Below are 23,351 nucleotides of genomic sequence, written 5' to 3'. Positions count from 1 at the left end.
GGTTGAACCTTCCACAAAAGTTCCTCGAAATCATGTGGAAGCCACCTTAATCAGACCAAACAAGGCAAATGCTGTTATTTAACTGCTAAGCTTGTCTATTTAAGAGGTGTGTTCCCTTCTCTCGAGTGCAAAGACTGGAGAAAGAGACTTGATCAGCTACAGCATTAGTTCTTGCCATTTGGGCTAGCTTATTGGTGCTCTCCATGGACTCATCCAAAACTGCAGGGTCAGGCCCCAAGAGGGGAGGCGCAATGAGGATTATTCTGAGGCTACTTTTTGAAATCTCTTGATTTTTATAATATCCTTATTTAATTAGGATGTTCCACGTATTGGGAGCTTCAGTAAATAATTTCCACCACCATTTACATAACAGAAGTTTATTAAGTAGTGTGATATCAGTGATCATATACCTCCATAATCTCTTGGACGACAGATCGTTGTCCACTTGAGTAAACAGTTTTCATTACCTCTCCTAATGCTACTGTTTAACTCTCACTTAATTTATTTATCGTAATGTAAGTCACTCTATTATTCTGTATCTTCTACTGTAACCCGAACTATTATATCTGAACCTATTTATATTTATATTAATATAATTTGAGTTAGGTCTTCACTAACTCATTTACATCAAAAAACATAATCACTAAGCAAACATATAACATAAAAAACCAAAGAACTAACTCTATAGTATCTCTTGCCACCATCCATGAGTACTTTCACACATGATCAAGACCTTCACTTCATCGATATCATGATCTAGGGACATGGATGGATGGCCTCTCTTGTTGGAGGTCTATCTTTCTTTAGGTGTGTATATGTGGCAACTCTTTTTTTTTTTTTTTTTGATATAAAGGGAGGAAAAATTCATCCAAATTTATTATGTGTATGTGCCAACTCATGTGAGGGTGAGCTATTCATGTAATGAATAACATAGGACAGGATTGTTCGTTTAAGTGTGTACCTGTGATGTTATTCCCTTTGTTTTATTGGTTTATGCATGTGATATATTTGCGTTACCTTATTCAAGAGAATACTTGGTGGTATATATTTTCACTTCTAAAGAAATTAGCGATCGGTGGATGCTATGGTTTTTCTTTGTATTTTGGCGTTTCTTTCATATTGCGCCACGACCCCAGACAGAAGTTATGATTTCATTTTGAGGATTGGGCGTGGGACTTTTGGTGGCATGGTTCTACGAGGTTCTTTATACTGACCACTGCTAGTTAACAAATGAATGCTTTTATCTTTTTTATATAGTATAGTTTTTAAGATCTTTTGTAATTCATCCCTTAATTTTCTTCGTTCCAATTGCAAGATTTTCTTGTTTCTTGTGGGGGCCGGCCAAGGCCCATTGATTTATGTGGTAAATATGAAATTAGAAGATTTATAGTTGTTTTTGAGGGCATGAAGATGCACTGCCCTGGAACGAAGATCTCCACTGTACTGCCAAATCAAGAAAATGAAGAGGTGTTTGATTGAGGAGGGTAGGAGTCTGGAATCGAAATCGAAATGGATGACTCTCATTCCAATCGTTTTGTTGGAAGGTGTCCCATTCTGATTCTGATTTTGAAGTGAAATGAGAATGGCTCAATATATATAGAACTCAATCCTTACTCTTCTCTATGGATTCAAATTTCATTTCAATTTCAATTTCGATTTCGATTCCAGACACGAACCAAATACTTCGGGGATTTAGCCATTTCAATTCTGATTTCAAGCCATTCCGATTTCCATTCCCATTCTAATTTGGGTTGCGAATCAAACACCCCCTGATTTGCATCCCTAGTCTAAATCCTCTTGTTATATAATTGTTCACGTTTTCGTCCCGACTACTGCTATTATTTTGCTGGAGGATGCCATCTTGTACCGTATAGTTGGTGATGCATGCTTTCTTTCTGAACGGAGGAATTAGTATTATTATGAAAGCTTTGGCTTTCTTTTGTTGGAAAACGAATGGCCTTTAATATTTTTTTCCCAACTACGACTGTGTTCTTCGGATTCCATGGATGAGTTTTCATGTCTCTAATCTTATTAAAAAAAAATTACGAGGTGTTTGGTTCGCAACCAAAATCAGAATAAGAATGAGAATCGGAATGGCTTGAAATCGGAATCGAAATGGCCAAATCCCTCGAAGCGTTTGGTTCGTGACCAGAATCGAAATCGAAATGAAAAATTGAATTCATAGAGGAAAGTAGAAATTGAGTTATATATAGATTAAGCCATTCACATTCCATCCCAAAATCGGAATCAGAATGGGACTCCTTCCAACTAAATGGTTGGAATAGAAGTCACCCATTTTGATTCTGATTTCGGATCCCTATTCCTCCCAACCAAATACCCCCTTATCACTACTCTATTCATTGTTCATTCTTCCAGTCTCACGTTAATTGCATTAAACCCTCGTGAATCACACCAAACCCCTAATGGTCAAGTTTAATTTAATATGATTATAGTAGCCCACTTAGCATTCCGTTTAAAGAAAACCTTTTTCTTTTATGGTAAAAGAAGCTGCAACAGCAGCCCCCTGGCATTTATTTGAATTGGATGTACATAAGGAAGTTAAAATTTTAAGAAAACTATCAATCCATTTTCTTAAGTTAAAATTTTAAGATTTAAATACAAAATTTATGACAGAATAAGATTACGGTTAAGATACAATCTTTCATAGACAATTCATTAAGTTAAAATTTTCAGATTTTAAAATAAAAAATCTATGAGAATATAAGATCAAAGTTAATGTGCAACCTTTCATTGGCAAGCAATGGCGCCAAACATAATGAAGAATTCTGACTCCGCCCCTTTAGCGCTTCCTTAACCTAGGAAGCTAGCTCTTGTTTGTGTGCTTGAGGATCTCCAGGAACCGATCAGATTTCATAGAAATTTTGATGGAATCATCATCCATCGAATTGGTGTGTTTGGTTTGTCAGAACCCCTCATATTTATAGTCATCCAGAGGTTACTATTGGTGTCCTTTGGATAAGACACTACAGTTGGGTTGTCTGTTGGAATAGACACAACTCTTTGAGTTTGAATTAATCCAGACTCTTTTATTTCTTGTTTATTGTTCTCTCTTCTTTGAGAGGAAACGTCTGTCACTTTTGGGAATTTTAATCCATCATAGGATCCACACAATAACAATGTGATCACTATAAAATATCAACAATGCCGACTTCAAGTGTGTTCTAGCTAACAATAAGATCCCTGTGAAACTATAAATTTCCTCTTGACCTGTCTGCTGTTGACTAATTGACTTCTTGCCAACGACAAGAGTAATCTATTATATCTATTATATATATATAAAAACGGAGCAGCTGCATTAACGCATCCCTGTTCGACACGTGGCTAAAAAACTGCATGATGCGTGGCTAAAAACGTATTTTTCTTTTATGCGGGTCGTCTTCCTGGGCGGCGCCGGCAGCCGGGGGAGAAGCTAATACCGGCATACTCGCAAATAAATTCTCCTCTTTTGACGAACTGAGCCGCGTGTAATCCCCACCCTTTCTGGGGATGTTTGATGACCCACAATCGGGCAGAAATCCCTCCCTACGTCACGCGATTACCGCACTCGGGCCCGCAGGGGCAATTCGCCCCGCAGTCCGTCATCAGCTCCGTCCCTCGCTCGGGGCCCGACGAGCACGGGCATTTAGATGCGCACGTCGGTGCGCAAGCGCACCCTCCGACTGCCGGCGAGAAGGTGAGAGCGGCGAGGGAGGAGGGGTTGGAGGGGTGGGGTCGTGTCCGCCCCACGGCTGTGCGGAGGGGGAGTGGAGGGCGGGAAGAGGGAAGCGGGCGTAGAGGAAGTAGGAGTAAGGCTGGGCGTCGATGCGGTTGAGGAACGGGACAGGGTGGCGCTCCAGGCCTCGAGAAGCGTCTGAAGCTCTCCGATAGGAGACGCCCATGGCTACGCTGCGGAGGGCCTTGCTCGTGGAGGCGACGGCGGCGAGGTCGGGAGGGGCCAGCCAAGGGAGGACCAGCTTGGCCCATCCCCGCAATGCCTCCCCCTCCGCCTCTCGGCCTCTCTTCTCCTCTATGTCTCGAGGTGCCGAGCCCGAATGTGTTGAAGTACAAATCTCAACTTGCACCCGTTCTAGGGAGAAATTATTGCATGCACCAGGTGCAAGCGAACCAGGGCAAATCTGGGAGCATATGCACGGTGGAAAGCGCTCAATCGGGGAATCGGTGAAGTGCAAAGAGTCGCGTGGCATGTTATTTACCGTGGGATTTGTACAATTCATTTGCCCTGATGCATGCAATATGGAAGCCTTCCTGAAGGTCCAGAGTATTTTTATTATTTTTTTCGATAAAAATTACCGAACGTAATTTCATCATCTTATAATTTTTTTGAAAGAAGAATAAAAAAATATATATATTTTTTGATTTTTAATTTGAAGATGATAGAATTAATATTGATCGAAGATTGTTGAAAAAATTTAAAATTTTTGATGTCAAATAATTTTTAGCCCTCCAATCTTTTGTTTCTTTCTACTCAAATAATTTTTTTTTACATATTTGATTATATTTTTCATAGCTTTTTGATGATTTTAAACGAATTTATCATGGCATAATAATATCTGATTATGAACTTCTTATGAACTTTGCAACTGTTTGTGATAAATAGTGAACGGCTTAACTCACTATGAATATCTATTTCCTAATTTCAGTTCTTTAAAATTTAAATTGAATGGTACATCAATCCATCTACTGTCCACCAGTAAGTATAGGATGCTTAGCTCCTTTTGGATTGTCTAGTTCCCACAGTGTGTTGAAAATGAAGGGACTTAAATGTATTGCAAATTTTGAACCAGACAAAAAGATATATGTGTATGAGTTTATATTTTGATTTATAATATTTGATATCATCTATATATTTTTATATTATATTAGATTTTTAATTTATAAAAATATTATTTAAAAAAAAATTACATGCCGTGTACCGTACAGGATTCTAAGCTGGTTAACTCTTAAAGCAGGCATTGGTTGCCCATGACTCATGCAGGCTACTCAGGTGAAACGGCAAACTAATCAGTGTTTATTCAAATGGTGCTCCGTGCAATCGCATCATCATGTCTTTGCCGCCTGTTCCAGCGGCTGCTTGACTCTGCTCATGGATCAAGCATTAGAGATGGCAGCTACAAATCATGTGGAGTTCATGAGGATGACAAATCATGCAGGGTTCCTTTATAAGTCAGATTCATTTCAAATCCATAAACACTAACCAGCCATATAGCTTGCCTTGGACACAGAACTAGTGATGAAAACATGGAATCCAGTTAAGTCCTCAGTCACAGGACTCAGCATGCCAATATTGGATTAAATCATGAGGCGTAATTGGAATTAAAAGCTTGGAAAAAATAGCCTTATTGCCTCCATGTCACCTATTGGGAGGCACTAGTATCTCTGCATTGGCAAAATAATGGATCTCAAGGACCATGATTTTTATGTTCCATCTTAGATTTCGTCACGTAGAAAACGAGGAAAACAGGTTGCATTTCATCAGTTTGAGATTCGATACGCATATCATGATCCATCATTTGTCCTGCATATCTTAAAATAAAATGTCGCAATCATATTCTTTCCTTTTCTAGATTTTTAAAATTTGTTTATTCTTTCGCTTTCCAACATTACATCATGATATTTTTCAGATCTATGAGGGAACTAAGATCTATCCGTAATTGGTTATGAGAACCACATCTCAAACTGCGACCGCCGCCCTCTTCATGCACAACAACTTTGGTTAGAAAGTGATTCCTTAACTGTTGTTTCATGGATTCATAATCCTCCTGCCAATAAGCATAAGCATATTCCCTTGCTCAAAGACCTGTGGATATCGAAGGCCGGTTGCCTATCCTCTAAGCTTACTCATATTTTTCAGGAGGCCAATCAGGGATTTTCTGTGGTATTTCAAAAGTACCATACGGTGCTGTGCACATATTGAGACGTCGATCAAGAAAAAGACGATTATGTAATGTTTATCTAAACTATTCAAATATCTCTAAGATTTATCCATTTCTTTTTTCTTAATATTTTAACATACGTACGGCCATTCATCTTTTGATGGATGTCTCTGAAGTATGCACAGCATCCTACGATATTTTTTTAGTACCTTAGAGGATTCATTTCCGATTATACGACCGATTGAGCTTTGAAGGGGGATATTGACCGGTCTGCGCGGTCAATTGTGGATTCCCAGCTTGTTTCTATTTTACTAGCTGACGGTTAATGTGTTGTTTATCCACAAAGGATATCATGCTTATCTTTGCAAATTTAGAAGGGTATTCTCAATTTACTTCTATTTTATCGGTTATTCTTTGATCGGTCTACAGCAGCTGCTCATCTTTCTGGAGGCTGGCTGCCTATTTTGGCTTTTCCAATTACTCACACATACAGTTTTTGCTGCTTCTTTTTTGGACGTCTGTAAAAGACCTAGTCTTTATAATGTGTTCTATGCAACTTATAGTCTATCTATTGCAATCTATGCAGGGGGCCAAGGGCATGTACCTAGCTAGTTTGAGTTATATAGGCCATTGGATGCCTCATGTTCACTATCTAAACCGTGTTCATGGGTTCAGCTTTCACCAAGATGTGTGCTTGTCAAGGAGAGTAATCCTCTTCTCTTATTGTAGATTCACTATGGACTTGAATTCTGAGTTTTGTGTCCCTTTAATAGTCTCTCTGTTGTTTGGATCCTGTCAATCTTTGCGGGATATTCTATAGGAGGTGTGTTCTGTTCTGTTATGAGGGAATCTATGTTTTGTGCTGTATTCATCTCTGAATCATGGTTTGGTTGTTCATTAGGGATGGTCTGGATGATGGGCCTTGGTGTAAGAGCCTACACATCATCTATAAGTGGGGATTGGCTGCACATAACTCAATTTTCTGTTAACTCAGCTACTTGTCTCCTCCAGATGGGTCTTGTACTTCACAGTTCTAGCATTTTTGTTTCAATGAATGAGAACATTTTACTCATTGTTCTAGTGGTTCTGCCTCTATCATATTACTACACCCAGGATAAAGGCTACGCCTCTGCAATTTATGTCTATGTTCTGGTTGCATATATCACACTACTTGTTGGTATTTAATGGGCTCAATTGTTATAAGATTCTGTCTCATCTTCTTTTGATCATGATGTTCCAAGATGTTCTGTCGTTATTCAACTAACTCAGCCACTGGTTTCACCGGTTGTTGGTATGCTGTGGTGCTATAGTTTTAACTAGTTTCGATTGCTTTGTATGGTCTGCCTATGTAATTTGCTGCAATAGTTGCACTCCTACGAGTAGATTCCATTGCTGCTCCAATGTCCTTTTTCGTTTCTAGGCCATGTTACAAGTTTACCTTGTAGAGTTGCTGCTGGTTTGTCTATATGGCAGCAGGCTCTGGCATACTTGGGGGATGTAATTGTTACTTTTCTGCTATAAATGAAGCCTAAAGCTCCTTATTTTGCAAGAGGAATACTTAGATACTTAATTGGAACTCAAAATCTTGGACTGTGGCACTGAAGACAGTCTCTTATTAATTTAATTGAATTTTCTGATGCTGATATTGATGGATGTAAATTGGATAGAAAGAAAATCCTCTTACCATATTCTATAATTATGTACATCGCTATGGGATTGTTCAAGCAGATAGAATACATAGGTCCACATAACTACTTTTCTATCCTCATCGGAACAAATCGTGGAGTAGATACTTTATTTGATATCATACTACCTCTGGAGTATTGCATGGCTGCTTTGTCTATTTATTTATTTGATGAAATTTGATATTATGTGTGAAGGCCTAATGTGGGCCATCCATTTAATTGGCCTGACTTAGGGCTTCGCCCAGCTAGGCCGCGTGTGTCACGTGCGTGGCATGGAATTGGAAGACCCTCTGAAAGGCTTCCAGGGGGAGTCTTCAAAGGGAGTCTTACTCTTCTTCGATGATTTCAAATAAAAATCAGAGATCTAAAGTCATGAAATTACAATTCTGTGTTTGGTTGGAGTCATCAGAGAGTAGATGGATAAGATTGAAAAGATGGATAGGCTCCATCCATCATTTAATTCAAAAAATTATAGAGAAAATGGATGAAAAAAAGAGAGATTGTCCATCCATCCTAATCTATCAATTTGCATCTTTTTAAATTGGGAGGATGAGGAAAGGATCGATGGAGCATTGAAGGATGAACTTTTATATTGACAAAATTATCCTTCATTATTTTTTTAATAAAACTATAATACTTCTTCACTTTTTCATTCGTATTATTTATATATATTTTTATATATACTATTAATCAGATACTATTAAATTTTATTAGTCATTATTTTAATTTTAATGTATAATTTTTATAATTATAATTAAATAATTATATTATCTACTATTTCTCTATTTATATTTATTATTTTTAATTAATTTTTAGACTAAATTATAAATTAATTAATTATTTATATAATTAATTAATTATTTATATAATTATAGATTATAAAAATTATAAATTTATATATTGTTTATTTTTTTAATATAAATAAATATTATAAATTGATAATAATAATATTTTTATCAAAAAAAATTAATAAAAATATTATATAAATATTATTTATTTTTTTTTCATTTTTTCTATACTAAAGTGAAATTTATTTTTACTCATTCTTCTATGTTTTATCAAATGTACAAGAGAATGGATGAAAAATTCAATAATTCTTTCCTCCATCTATCTTTCCTTCGACACATCCTTCATACTAAATAAATAGGGTGCAAGACTCCTTTATAAATAGAACCCCTCCTCCCCTCCACGATGCTTTATCGACGAGCATAGTCTCTTTTCTCCCTCTTTTTCCCTCGTTTCTTCGAATTAAATGCAATATAGTCATCATGCCCACTGGAAATCGAGATCGGAGAGCTCGCTGGAGCCAAGATAAGGGCTCGCTCTTCCTTCTGTCTTTCTTTCTCTCCTCTCCACAGCCCTAAAACACCATTGTTGGCTGAGAGATTCACCAGAAATTGACCACGGAAGAATCCCTAGTTCTTGACCCTTGTTCCTGTTTCTTGGTCTCGTTGGCCGGCCACTGCCCCTGGCTGCTCTTCACCGCATTTTGTCGCCATGGGTTGCTAGCCCTTCAACAAGGAGCACCTCCATGACCACCCAACAACCACCCCCTTCCTCCCTTGTTCGTCCAAAGAAGGAAAAAAGAAGAATAAGCAAGAAACAAAAAGGAAAAGAAGAAGAGAGAAAGAAGACATGTTTTTCGTTTTCTCCTCTCTCTCTTTCTCTCTTGATCTGATTTATGGACGGTCTCGGCCTCCTTTTTGAGACCCTTGGCAACTCTTCGAAAATGGGATCTTGAATCAACCTAGTGGCTATGCTGCATATTGACTTCCAGTAATCCCTTCCTATTCTAAGAAAGGTAAAGCATCCCTCTTCCTCTGTCAATAATATCTATGAACCTAGTTACAAAGTCCCATCTCTATTTTTTATAGACCCATGTTGACCTTATAAAGAGGCCTTGAACCATCTTGATGCCCAAGTAACCTGTCCGACTAATCATCCGATTTATAATATTTTTTTCTTATTATTTGATCTTATCGAATTCATTGAATAGAAAGTAATTATATATTTAATATTCTAAATAGGTTTAATAGATTAGCCTAATGAACTTTGAAGGTCCAAGGCAGATGAGGTCAGTAGAATTTGTACTTTTTACTAATTTTTGAATTATAAGTAATCTTGCACTCCTTAGTAATTTTTGAAGTCTAAGTAAATCTTATACTTATTATTAATTTTCAAACTATCATATTTTCCATGCATATAGTTTGCCATTAATGATATCATGTTTTCTTAAAATAAAAGATTAGCGTATATGATATGAAAATCTTACTTTATTATGAAAGATAGTTCAACAAATATCTTTAATGAAAATAACATATTTATGAAATATGAATCTTATCGTACCATTTAAGACATATTTTTTCATCTATATATGTGTGTGTATATAAAAGTTTTATAAAGGACTCTCAAATAGTTGTGATAATCTCATAGAAATGGAGTCAATCAATACCTTGGGGTTAGCATCTAATGAAAATAGTACTTTGTCATTGGGATATAAAGTTGGTAATGGATAAGAATTATAATCTATTATCAATTACGATGATAGCTCTGTATAGGTATAAAATGACTATAATACGAATATCCGTGAGCATTATTTTGAATTATAATATAAATACACGACAAAGAATAACTTATGATTTTATTTGAGATCATGTTTATGAATATGATTGGCTTTATTATTTGTTTTATCATATTATACTATGAAAAGTTCTATTTGTAATATTTGTTATTTTTTTTTTAATGATGCATTGTTTATAGAAAAATTTATACTTGATCTCATAAGATAGTGTAAGATTTATCTATTGAGATGTGTAGCTCACATTTCTTTATTTTTTTTTTTTTATTTTCAGATGAGTAAGATCACTTAGAATGACGGATGGTACAGATTTAGAGTTCGTGCTAGCAAGCTTAGCAAATTTATAGCAGAATTACAGTTCTTTAATTGATTATAAATTTATAATTGATGGCTTTTTTAATTTTGAGAATTATGATTCTAGATGTTTATATTTGGATTTAAATACTTTGAGTCAATATTTTTTTAATTATTTAATAGATGATAGATTTAGATATTTTTTATTTTATCTAAAATTATGATTACTGACTTTGTATTATCGTAGGTGGTATCCTTCAATAGTATAGTCGTGCTATATCTTGAATTTGAGATGTGACAACACCCAAAAGTTATTATTATTATTTTTTTTTTTTGGTAATGAAAAAGTTACTTATTTAGAACGTTGCTAGATGGTAGTGTTCTTAGGAAAACAAAAGAAAAATTTTCTTTGCCACTCAAACATCCACCGGAACTGTCACAGCGCTGGTCGAAAATCAATAGCAGGAAGGCTTGCCCCAAGACTACAGCGCAAGATGCATGTAACGTGAAACGAAATGAACATTTTTCCCAAATTGTCCCCTTGCTCACCTTTTTCTGTTTCTTTATTATTTTTTTGAGCAAAACGGGACTGATGGATATTTGGTCCCATTAGCCACCGGGATGTATTAAAGGAAAAAAGTTATGTACCGACTTAAGGTATTTTAAGTACCAGGTGGAAAAATACCATAGAGAACATACAAAAAAGGATTAAAAAAACAGCTGATGTTGAAAAGATAATGAGCACTTCCTGAACTTTAGATTAAAAAAAAGATCGGAGACTCGGAAGGAAGATAAAAAATAATAGGTATCAGAGAAAGTTCTTCGTGCTGCAAAACTCTATTATTGTCCAGTAGCAATCGAAGCTTCAGAAGAATATGCAAGAGCAGCATCCGAAATCAGTTCAAAGGATAATTTATGAGGAAGCTCAATTAAGTTTGATCAACTGATGTAGCAGCCACCGGATGAGTTGAAATAAAAAGTATCTTTAACTTATCCTACAATTAAAAATCTCAGTAGATTCTTTTGACCATAGATGATGGGCTCTTGATTGAGCAGCTAGATAATTTCACAGTGTTATTTTTTGATGAAGAATTTTTGTTCAAGGAAATGCAAGTATTTGTTTCTTGCCAACGGCTTCAAACAAAGACAGCCATGAGCATAAAAGCGAAATACTGCATGTTTGTAGTAAAATGATTGCACCTCCAGCTGTGGTAAAGCACTTTAAAGCCACAATCAAGTATGAGGATAGAAAGACAAGAATAAATAGGAATTGGATAGAGAGAGAAAGAGAAAGGCAGAAAAAGACGGGGGCGGCTGAAGGGCAAGGCCACCGAAGCCCTTGCCTTAGGCCCCCGCCCCCAGGAGGCCCCCCACTCGCGCGCATCCGGCATCGCGGTCCAGCCTCCGCCTCCCGCCTCCGGCGTCCCGATCCAGGTGTCCAGCCTCCGTCTCCGATATCCCGGTCCCGCCTCCAGGCCCTCCATGCTCCATCAGTGACCGCATCCCGGCGTCCCGATCCCGTCTCCGGCGTCCCGGTCCCGCCTCCAAATCCAGTCGCGGTCCAGCCTCCACCTCCACGCCTCCACCTCCGGCCATCCGGCGTCCCGCCGTCCCGGTCCCGCCTCCACGCTCCATCAGTGACCGTAGCGGTCGATCGGCGCATCCCAGCATCCCGATCCCGCCTCCGCCTCCATGTCTCCGCCTCCGGCGTCCCAGTTTTGCCCCGCCTCCAAGTCCACGCTCCACGGCTCCACCAGTCCCGGTCTCTCCGGTCCGGCAAGGCCTCTCCGGTCGGCAAGGCGGCAAGGCAAGATCACCAGGAACCAGGAGGTGAGGAGGTCCAGCCGTCCAGAACCACCACGGCTCGTCGGCTCCACTCCACAGTCCACACGGACCACACCATCGCTGAGCAGAGCGGTCCACCCCCGGCCTCCACCGGTAAGTTTCTTCATTTTTTTTTTATTTTTCGACACTCTCCCTCCGCCCCGGTTGTGCGCCGGGCCGGCGGCCCACTGGTCCGCCTTCGTTTCTCGAAAGCCGCAGCCCGAAAGAAGGCCCCTCTCTGGCTCCGCCTTCATTTTTAGCTTTAGGCCTCCAAATATGTTGAGCCGCCCTTGAAAAAAGGACAAGTGTGAATAAGTGGTCTTCCACTCTCCCACCCTTCATATTATCTATCAACGTGGCACTATCCTTTCAATTCAATAACTAGTAATTAAAGGTGTAGGTATCCTACTCGTGATAGGATGATAGCTATATCTCTCGAGAATAACTAGAAAAGGTTTAGAGTTATTTTCCCAAATAATACGAAAAAATTTTTTTTTTACCAAAATATATTCAAACCAAACTTATTTACCAAACTGATGTAAGAGGGAAAAACGCCATTTTGAATGGCGTTTTTTCCCCTGCCACGTCACCCCCCATTTCCACGGTGGCATCGTCCCAAAAAAAAAAAAAAAAAAAGAAAGAAACGCCATTTGGAATGGCGCTTTTAAAAACGCCATTCCAAATGGCGCTTTTAAAAACGCCATTTTGAATGGCGTTTTTAAAAACGCCATTCAACATGGCGTTTTCCAATTTTCCCACCCAAAAATAAAAGAAAAAATCGTGAGAAAATGGAAAATTTTCTTTTTTAAAATTTAAAATTAGTAAATAAATTAAAATTTTAAATTTTGATTGAATTTTAAAATATAAAGATTTGAATTTGTAATTCATTAAAAAAATTAATTTAGATTTTTTATTTCAAATTTTTTTTAAAAGATGTCCAAAAAAATCTTAAGAAATTCAAAAAAAATTATCATAGAAAATAAAAAAAGAGAAAAAGATTCAAAAAATTTTTAAAAATAGGTTAAAAAAATTTTATAAAAATATAAAGAATTGAAAAAAAATAGAAATTGTAATTGTAATTGAAGAACAAAGTTTATAATTTTTAATTTTAAGAAATAAGAATTAAAATTATAATTGAAATTAAAAATAATATTTTAAATAACTAAATTAATTTAAATATTATTATTTAAAAAATATTTTAAATAAAGAAAAAAAAGGGAGGAAAATTTAATTTGAATTAAATTTTGATCAAAAAATAAATCCAGTGTAAAGTTAAAAAATAAGGAAAAATGTGAAAAAAAAATTTTGTAAATTGAACTTTAAAAAAAAAAATAATTTTTTAATTAAAGAAAAAGAATACGTAATAGAATGCTAAAAAGAAAAAAATGGAAGAAAAATGAAATTATAATTTAAAATGATAACTATTTTAAAATAAATAAAAAAAAGTATCATAGGAAAATAAAAAAATAACAATAAAATAAGAATTATAATTATAAATTTTAAAGAAATTTAATTTTAATTTAAATTAAAAATTATCATTTAAATTATTATTTTCATTATTTAATTTAATTTATTTATTAAAAGATTACAAATACATAATATAAAAAATTGTAAGAAAAGTAGATTTATATTTTTTAGTCGACCCCATGAATCGACTCATGGCTAAAAGAGTTTAACGGCACGCAAAATTTTTGACTGCGACACTCTGTGAGTCGATCCCTTGACTTTCTTTCTGGTAATTTTTATTTTTTAAATTTTTTAAAAAGAGGAAGAGAGAGGAAGAGGGAGAGAGGAGGCAGCTCACCGTCGTGCTGTCGGAGAGACGCCGGAGAAGGGAGAAGAGGGAGAAAGAAGAAGAGGGAGAAGGAGAGAAGAAGGGGGGAAAGGAGAAAACGCCGTTTCCTTCGGTATTTTTTTATTCTTTTTCTTTTTTCTAAATTTTTTAAATTTTTTTTCATAATTTGTTTAATTATTTGTTTTAATTTATTAAATTTTTTAATGAGGATAGTAATTTGAATGATAATTTTTAATTTAAATTAAAGATAATTTTTTGTTTGAAATTATAATTTCTATTTTATTATCATTTTTTATCTTTTATTTACTTTTTTTATGATATATTTTTTAATTTAATTTGTAATTTTTATAATTTAAAAATATAATATTAGTTTTCTTTTATTTTTATAATATATTATGTATTCTTTTCCTTTACTTAAATTTGTAAAGGAAGAAGGAGAAGATCGAGAAGGGAGAAGGAGAAGGGAGAAGGAGGGGAAAAAGGGGTTTGGGGAGGGGAGAGAATGGCATTTTCTCCTTTTTTTTATTTTTTATTTTTTTTAATATCTTTACTTATCTATTTATAATTTTTTAATAAATAAATTTAATTAAATAATAAAAATAATAATTTAAATGATATTTTCTAATTTAAATTAAAATTAAATTTTTTTAAAATTTATAATTATAATTTCTATTTTATTATTATTTTAATATTTTTTTATGATATTTTTTTTAAAATTTTTTTTAAAAATTTTATCATTTGAAATTATAATTTCAGTTTTCTTTTATTTTTATCTTTTTAGCATTCTATTACGTATTCCTTTTCTTTACTTAAAAATAGACTTATTTTTTCTAAAATTCAATTCAAAGAGCAACATTTGATATATTATTATTTACGTTATAATTTTTATAATCCTTTCAGCATAATATTTTCTCTCCTAATATTCTGAGACACGTTCGAGTATGTGTATCCATATGCACCAATCATAATATCCAATCATTTAAAATTAAATAATATAAAATAAAATCAATATTTAATATTATTCAATAGAATAAAAATGTCAAGGAAATGCAAGTATTTGTTTCTTGCCAACGGCTTCAAACAAAGACAGCCATGAGCATAAAAGCGAAATACTGCATGTTTGTAGTAAAATGATTGCACCTCCAGCTGTGGTAAAGCACTTTAAAGCCACAATCAAGTATGAGGATAGAAAGACAAGAATAAATAGGAATTGGATAGAGAGAGAAAGAGAAAGGCAGAAAAAGACAGAGGCGACTGAAGGGCAAGGCCGCCGAAGTTCTTGTCTTAGGCCTCCGCCCCCAGGAGGCCCCCCACTCGCGCGCATCCGGCATCGCGGTCCAGCCTCCGCCTCCCGCCTCCGGCGTCCCGATCCAGGTGTCCAGCCTCCGTCTCCGATATCCCGGTCCCGTCTCCAGGCCCTCCATGCTCCATCAGTGACCGCATCTCGGCGTCCCGATCCCGTCTCCGGCGTCCCGGTCCCGCCTCCAAATCCAGTCGCGGTCCAGCCTCCGCCTCCACGCCTCCACCTCCGGCCGTCCGGCGTCCCGCCGTCCCGGTCCCACCTCCACGCTCCATCAGTGACCGCATCGGCCGATCGGCGCATCCCAGCATCCCGATCCCGCCTCCGCCTCCATGTCTCCGCCTCCGGCGTCCCAGTTTTGTCCCGCCTCCAAGTCCACACTCCACGGCTCCACCAGTCCCGGTCTCTCCGGTCCGACAAGGCCTCTCCGGTCGGCAAGGCGGCAAGGCAAGATCACCAGGAACCAGGAGGTGAGGAGGTCCAGCCGTCCAGGACCACCACGGCTCGTCGGCTCCACTCCACAGTCCACACGGACCACACCATCGCTGAGCAGAGCGGTCCACCCCCGGCCTCCACCGGTAAGTTTTTTCATTTTTTTTATTTTTTGACACTCCCCCTCCGCCCCGGTTGTGCGTTGGGCCGGCGGCCCGCTGGTCCGCCTTCGTTTCTCGAAAGCCGCAGTCCGAAAGAAGGTCCCTCTCTGGCTCCGCCTTCATTTTTAGCTTTAGGCCTCCAAATATGTTGAGCCGTCCTTGAAAAAAAGGACAAGTGCGAATAAGTGGTCTTCCACTCTCCCACCCTTCATATTATCTATCAACGTGGCACTATCCTTTCAATTCAATAACCAGTAATTAAAGGTGTAGGTATCCTACTCGTGATAGGATGATAGCTATATCTCTCGAGAATAACTAGAAAAGGTTTAGGTATACTACTTGTGACAGGATGGCAGCCATATTCCTTGAGAATAACTAGAAAAGGTGTAGGTATCCTACTCGTGATAGGATGATAGCTATATTCCTCCAGCTCCTTTTCGTCAGAATACTGTGAATTGCTATACAGTATGTGTCTTCTTGGTTGTTAGCTAATTTTTTCCGAGGACTTTTGGTCAACTTACATGACCATGGAGAAGCTTTAATTTGTTCATCTATGTATGCTTTTTTTCCTTTTGTGATTGCAAAGGGATGCTTTGAACCATCCAGAATATTTTATTGGAAGAAAAAAATATATATACAGAAAAAAAAAAAAAAAAAGGGAATCTGAGAAAGAATTAGTCCTCCTTGTCAGTGCCTTTTGTCGTTTCTTCCATCATCAGTTTGTCCCACTCTTCCTTCTCGTTTTCCAATCACCCCCGGTCCCAGGTGTCTGATTTTCTGTCTCGTTCCTTGGTCTACTTATAGTCTTATACTTTTTTTTTTTGGTAAGATGGTCTACATATACTTTGAAGTGCGGAAGAGGGACAACACGATTACAAGGATAAGAATGGGTTGCTTGAAAACTCAGCAGCCCAGGTCCATTAGCCAAACTCCGGCCACCGTGTTTAAGTCCCGGGTGCTCTGCGACAAGACCGACCGCCGCTATGTGCCCATGCGTGGCGGCATCTTGAAGGGCATACTACGGTGCCTCTGCTTCTCGAGGCGTCGTCATGGATCGTCGGAGAGGCGGAGTCTGAAGGTCTGCATAAAGAAAGCATGCTGAATCCGGTTTCGTGTTCTTGTTGCTAGATATATATATATATATACACAAATGCTTATGTCCCTTTGAGAAAAAAGAAAAAATGTTTATCTAAAATTAGGATAAACCTTAAAGTAATCTATTCTGAGTAAAAATTTTATGTCATTACTTGATGGAAGCGCATGTTTCTAATTTTGGTTTTATGTAGATGTAGAATCATGATTGACCGGCCTGAGCTACTCTTGTCTTCCCCTGTTTTTGACCTGCGGCCGAGATAGCCGAAACGCTGGTAAGCCACTCTGCCTCCTCGTTTCTCGCCTGCTGCCACCGAGGCAGCCAGGAGACCGTTGCCAATCGACGGTTGGGGCATCGCCCCTTGCTCCCCCGGGCCGCCTGCCCCTCCTCTCCTCTCTCCCTCTCTCTCTCCCCCCCCCCCCCTCCCACCATAGTATCAAGGGCGAAGCCCCAACTTTCTAAGAGAGGGAGCCTAAACAAAATAATTAACAGAAAAAGGCTATAAGTAGGCCGTTTGTTATTGCCATAAGGAGGGCTGGTCGATTTGGCTTCGCTATCTCTTGTAGTGGTCAGCTTTAGAAGGAGTCGTCTTCCTAACATACCATAATGCGTATGTTATAGCACATTGAGCTTCGCCGGAGGCAAGCAAGACGGGGAAGCGAAGCTTCATATGCAAGGCTGGTTCCGTTCTCGACTTACCAACTCGGGTAGCGATCAACCCAAGTGCCACTCCTACAGGCTTAGCTTAGCCCAAGGCTCGTTTCGGTGCTGTAATACTTTGGCATGGGGACGCACTGCCGCAGAAAGAAGATCTTGGTTGCCCCACTGTGCTGCCAAATGAAGAAAATGATTGCCTACCCTGTCTAAAACTCTTCCCCCTTTTCTTTTTTTAATAAATTTTGTCGTGAAATCGGAGGCTGGGTTAAATCAGCCACCGGAACTTCATTAGCATCGTATATTTACATAAAGGAGAGTCAAGGCTATCCCAGTTATAGGTGGATCTCCAAGACTCGGAGAGAAAAACAGAGCATCGCTAAGAATGGAAAGGGTAAGGCTGAGATTTGGCAAACAAAACGGTGAACTTTTCTAGGGCACAAAGGCCCCAGAGAGATTTGGCAGAGGCGCATGAAATACTCCTCGAATTCAAAAATCGATATAAAGATGATGTTGAGAGCTCTCCCTCCTGCTACCCAACCTCCACACTGCACGATCCTCTTGTTGGTCAAAAGTTACAGATTCCAAGAGCTCTACAACTTGGCTGAATTGAGACCTTGTTTCCACTGTGGCTGTTGAAGGTGGATGAAGCTTCCCTGTTCGTGTCCACCTGTTAAAAAAAATCACCAACCATTCGATTTTTCCGGTGGCTTAGCAAGTAGACGGTAGGGAAGATCCTTCCAAAACAGAATTTTCCTCCCATTGCCAACTTTATGCTGAATTCTAGTCATATCACGCCACAAAGAGGAGCATCTCTAGAAAGAGTTCCTGCTCATGGAGAGTCTTTCCGGTGAAACGCAAAGCAAACTTCTCTCTTCCATAGCCTACTCCCATTTGAAAGCATCCTCCAACCGCACTCTGCAAGTAACGAAGTATTGGCTCCTACAAACCATGGACTTAAATAACCATTACCCCCTTCATGCCATGGAAGTTAAAAACGAGGACTGTGGAGGGATGACTATGTTCTTTCCCACTTCTTAGCAATGTCCCAGCCATTAAAACTCTTACGACCGGGAACCTCACCCAAGTTATTATTAACAAATGCTTCATAAATCAAAAAATAACTTTTAACATGTACAGTTAATAAAATTGAATTTTTTGAGGTAAATTTAGCTGAACCCGATTCAACTAATGAAATGTCAATTGCAAACTCAAACACATGTTACACAAACTAGGAAGTCAGGATATTTTGGTATCAATACAATAAATATAATTACGAAATTGAAAAAAAAAAAGAAAATTCGATCAAAATAGACAGCTGGTACCAAAGAATGGTGGTACAAAGGTGTTTTCCTCTTTTTCTTTTTTTCTTTTTTTTTTTTTTTGCTTTGGTTAAGAGAGGCCGCCTAATTAAAATAGAGATTAACTTCTATGTTCTTAATTTTCCCATCTTATTATAGCATTGGTGGGTCCTTTTTCTTAAGATATCTAGAGATTTATGCAAGGTATGAAGAGAGTTAAATGTATACAGCCTTATCTGTATGTGTAGGGACCGTTTCTTTGTTTCAAACCTATGATCTCTAGATAATGGAGCAATATTACTGTTATGCCAAAATTTATCCTGTAAAATTAGTTCTTACCCTCATCCATGTTTAGTTCCATGTTATTTATTTTGTCTTATACATCAACATGTCCCACTGATCTTTTCTCTTTTCTTTTTTCTTTTCCTCCTTTGCTTGAGGTAGCACAAGCTAGCCAATCTTAAAAGAATCCAGGGTTGGATTTGCTAAGACTTAACCCGATCCTAATTCATAAAAAAGGGATCTCTAGGACTTAACAGGATCATTGCATAATGAAGGCTCGTTAGATACAAGTAAATCCCTCCTACCAAAAAAAAAAAAAGATACAAGTAAATCCCTGTAGGTGTTAATAAATGAGACTCCCAAGGCAGGTTCATCAGTCTTGAGCAGTCAGTCTAAAAATTGTCATGATCAACAATCTTGAACTTGATCGGTATGTTGGACTTATATGTGCTCCAATTGCGAACAGCACTAGGTAAATTGGACCATCTCATGGCTAAGTCCAGCATATGGTCTCACCCAACCATTGAAATTTTATAGGCATTAACATGGATTGGCCTAGTGGCAAAGTAAGAGGGACCAAAGGGGCACTATTCTCCTAAAAAATTTTAAAATACTTATTATATATATATATATATATATTTTATATATATATATAATAGTCCTTTCAATATTTTAATCTTATATATATTGCGAATCCATCAATTTGAAAAAAAATCATATAATTAATTTATATATTAATTTTTTATTAAAAATAATAAATTTTTTAAATAAAGAATAATTATTTATTTATTCTTTAATCTTTTATTTATTCTTCAACTTTTAATGTGGAAGAAATTATTGAGATTTTACACAATCAAAATCATTTTCATATGACATAAGATAATATGTTTTACTTATCTTTGTTTATATTAAAATTAAATATTTATTGATATTTTTATAATATTTTGATTATATATATCTTTATTTTATTATTTATTATAAAATATTATATTTAAAATTTATTAATAAATTATTATTTTATCCTCACAATATTAATGTCAGGCACCGCCACTGGGTTGGCCCCAAGAACTATATAATCCACTGTGCAATACATTTTTATCGTGGTCACACTGTTGAAAACTATAGTTGCCGAAGTATAAATGAGAATAAGAAAGCACCAGTTTGGATTTTCCTGGAAACGAACGCTGAGCCGCAAGCTCTTTCTCGGCAGCTGTGAGGTCTCTTGTAACCTTATTTCCCTGCGCTCGGATTGCCGACCTCTAACGTGCAGCAGGGGTCGGCTATAAGGCGACCTTCGCCAACCTCCAATTGTCTGAACGTTGCATGACATCTACTCCTGACGATCTTCTAACTTTTACTGCTCCACATGGCAGCACTCCGTTCGTTGGTACAATAACATGCAGGATTCTAACCCTAGTTATTCTCCTGCGGAGGAAGAAAAGTTCTGATTCCTCTGAAAAACTAGGAGAAAAAATATTAAACACTCAGGAGAAAATATTAAACACAATCGAAACTTTCCATCAAAGTTCCACGAATCATATGGGAGCCTTCTGAAGGCAAATCCTATTATTAATTACATGCCAAGCTCGTCTATTTAAGGCATGGGTTCCCTTCTCTCAGCTGGTGTCAAACCAAAGAGAGTAACGAGAGAAGAGCGACCTCACCTACTTCATCAAATTCTTGCCTGTTAGCTTATTGATACTCTCGATGGAGGGGCCAAAGAGGGGAGGCTCATGAAGAGTATTCTGAAGCTCCTCTGCTGCTGCGAACCACCGGCCGACTAGATCTTGCCAAGGATTGGAAGGTGACAGTACTGATGAATAGCAGCAGCAAATAATATGGGACTAGTGCTCTTTAACTGTTTATGTTACACGTTTGCTTGGTGGTTCATGTATTTTATAGGATAGGTGGCCTCCTGTTTGGAGGGCTACGTTTCTTTAGGTGTGTCAACTCAAGTGAGAGGGTGAATCAGTTATGGATTTAATAACGTAGGGTAGATTAGTTCATTTGTGTGCCTGTAACTTTGTTCTTTCATTTGAGAATTGAGATTAGCAATATTGTTCCCTTTGTGTTTTTGTACATGTGATACTGTTGCTTCAGGTGTCCGTATGCTGTTATTTTGTGATATAGTTTGTCACGCTTTTTTTATTTCATTCCTTTTTTCATTGCAATTATAAGGAAATCCTAGTTGCACTCCTGTACTTCCGAATGGAGTAAATGATTTGCCTCTCAGGTCTAAATAATCCTCTCGTTATGTTCCTCTACATGTTTCAGTGCTACCGTTAGGCATGGCTGTGTTGGAAAAGGATACGTCATACGTCATAGATTAGTTTTGGGTTTTCTGGATGAGAAACGGAGCATACATGGAAGCCATGGCTTCCTTTTGTTGAAGGCTTGAAGCATGGATGGTTTTGCAAATTCTCGCCCTACTATGACTGCATTTTTTTTGGATTGCTTCCTTTCACATATTATGAAATGAAACATTTGATGTGCTCAAGGGCCAACAAGATCGAGATGACTTTCAGACATGTTTCATTGATTATCTTTGTATCTTGCAGCTGGTTTTATATAATGTTGAAATTAGTAATTGTCTCTACACATCGTGACAAACGAAATATATATGGGAATTTTTCTAGTGAAAGTTAACAATCTCTATGGAGAGGAAGAGAGAGAGAAAGATCAGATAGGCAACATAAGCACCTCTAGATAGGAAAAGAATGCCGATTAATTGGGTTATTCCTGATTGGTAATGGTATTATGAATTAAATTTCATGTTTTTTTCATTCTGGATTAGTTTGTTAGCATAATCAGCAAACAGAATGTATTAATTACCCGTTTCATGAATGCACTATTCAAGGCGAGACCAGATTAATTCCAGAGCGTGTTTAGTAATGACTAAAATGTAGTAAATCCAAGAATGGCCAACTCCAATGCAAGGCAAAAGCTAAGGTTGTTTAGAGACGAAGTAGAAAGAAATAGCAAATTCCAAACAAATCCCAGGGAGCATTTCGAAATATGTTATCAAATTCACATTGGGATTTTAATGGAACAAGAATATTGACTTCAAATGCATTCCAGCTAACAACGAGGCCCCCGTGAATATATGAATTTACCCGACCTGTGTGTATGTTGACTACTTAACTTCTTACCATCAAAAAGAGTAATTAACGTGAAGGAAACACTGGTGAAACAGTAAACTAATCCAAATTAATTGAAGAACCAAGACTGATCGAATTGTTATGAAGTACATCCTTCCCCTCCTAAACAAATTGAGCCATCAAGGAAGTTTCCCAAAATCATGTGGAAAGTGACAACCTCTCTCCTAATCCAACCAAAGGAAGGAGAATGCTAACAGTAAGATGTCTATGTAATGATTTTAGGCATCTCTTCTCTCAAGGAAGCCAAAATGTACCAAGGTTCCAAATAACAAAATGTTAATAAATAGTATCAGCTTTTTATACCAAAAAAAAGAAAAGTATCAGCTTTTGGCTAACGTTAGAGTTGTGGGGTAGAGCGTAAATGTGTAGATTTCTTGTCCTTTCCTCTCTAGAAACAAAAAACTGGTTTTGATTCCACAATCCCACCGCGTCAGGATCCCCTCGAGCTATAGGGTAAGTTTCTCTCCTTGTGTGTACATGTGTGTGTTGTGTGAAAGCGTCTGCCTGTGAAAGCAGCTTTATTTATTATTTATTTATTTATTTATGTTTAAGACAGTCACTCCATGCAAGTCTAGTACGTGTGACTGAATGAACGATGAAAGAATGATTAGACGGGTCTGCTTCTCCAAGGCGAGACTACCATCCATAGAAAAGATAAGAGAGAGGATTGGTCAAAAAAGTTGCCATCATTTCACAATAATACAACACCAGACATACGAGCAAGACCCAAATCCAAAGCATCAACCTCGTGGGTAAACGGGGAGACAGAAGTGTGAAAGCTTTCCTCAGAGACTAGCTAGAAGATGAGAACTCGACCATCTCCGCGTTGCCCATCTCAACATTTTCCTTTCAACCAGGAAGAAAAAGAAAAAAAAAAAAAAAAGAAGAAATAAAAAAACT

General features: G+C 37.5%; 1 pseudogene; it reads right to left on the bottom strand.

The window, feature by feature from the left end:
- Positions 1-3,384: 3,384 nt before the first annotated feature.
- On the bottom strand, positions 3,385-4,235 carry LOC140851983 (histone-lysine N-methyltransferase SUVR3-like; annotated as a pseudogene).
- Positions 4,236-23,351: the final 19,116 nt, after the last annotated feature.

The sequence above is a fragment of the Elaeis guineensis genome, chromosome 10 (genome assembly GCF_000442705.2).
Source record: "Elaeis guineensis isolate ETL-2024a chromosome 10, EG11, whole genome shotgun sequence".
Taxonomy (NCBI): domain Eukaryota; kingdom Viridiplantae; phylum Streptophyta; class Magnoliopsida; order Arecales; family Arecaceae; genus Elaeis; species Elaeis guineensis.
The sequence above is the reverse complement of the archived record's forward strand: the minus strand, read 5'-3'. Positions and strand labels throughout refer to the sequence as shown.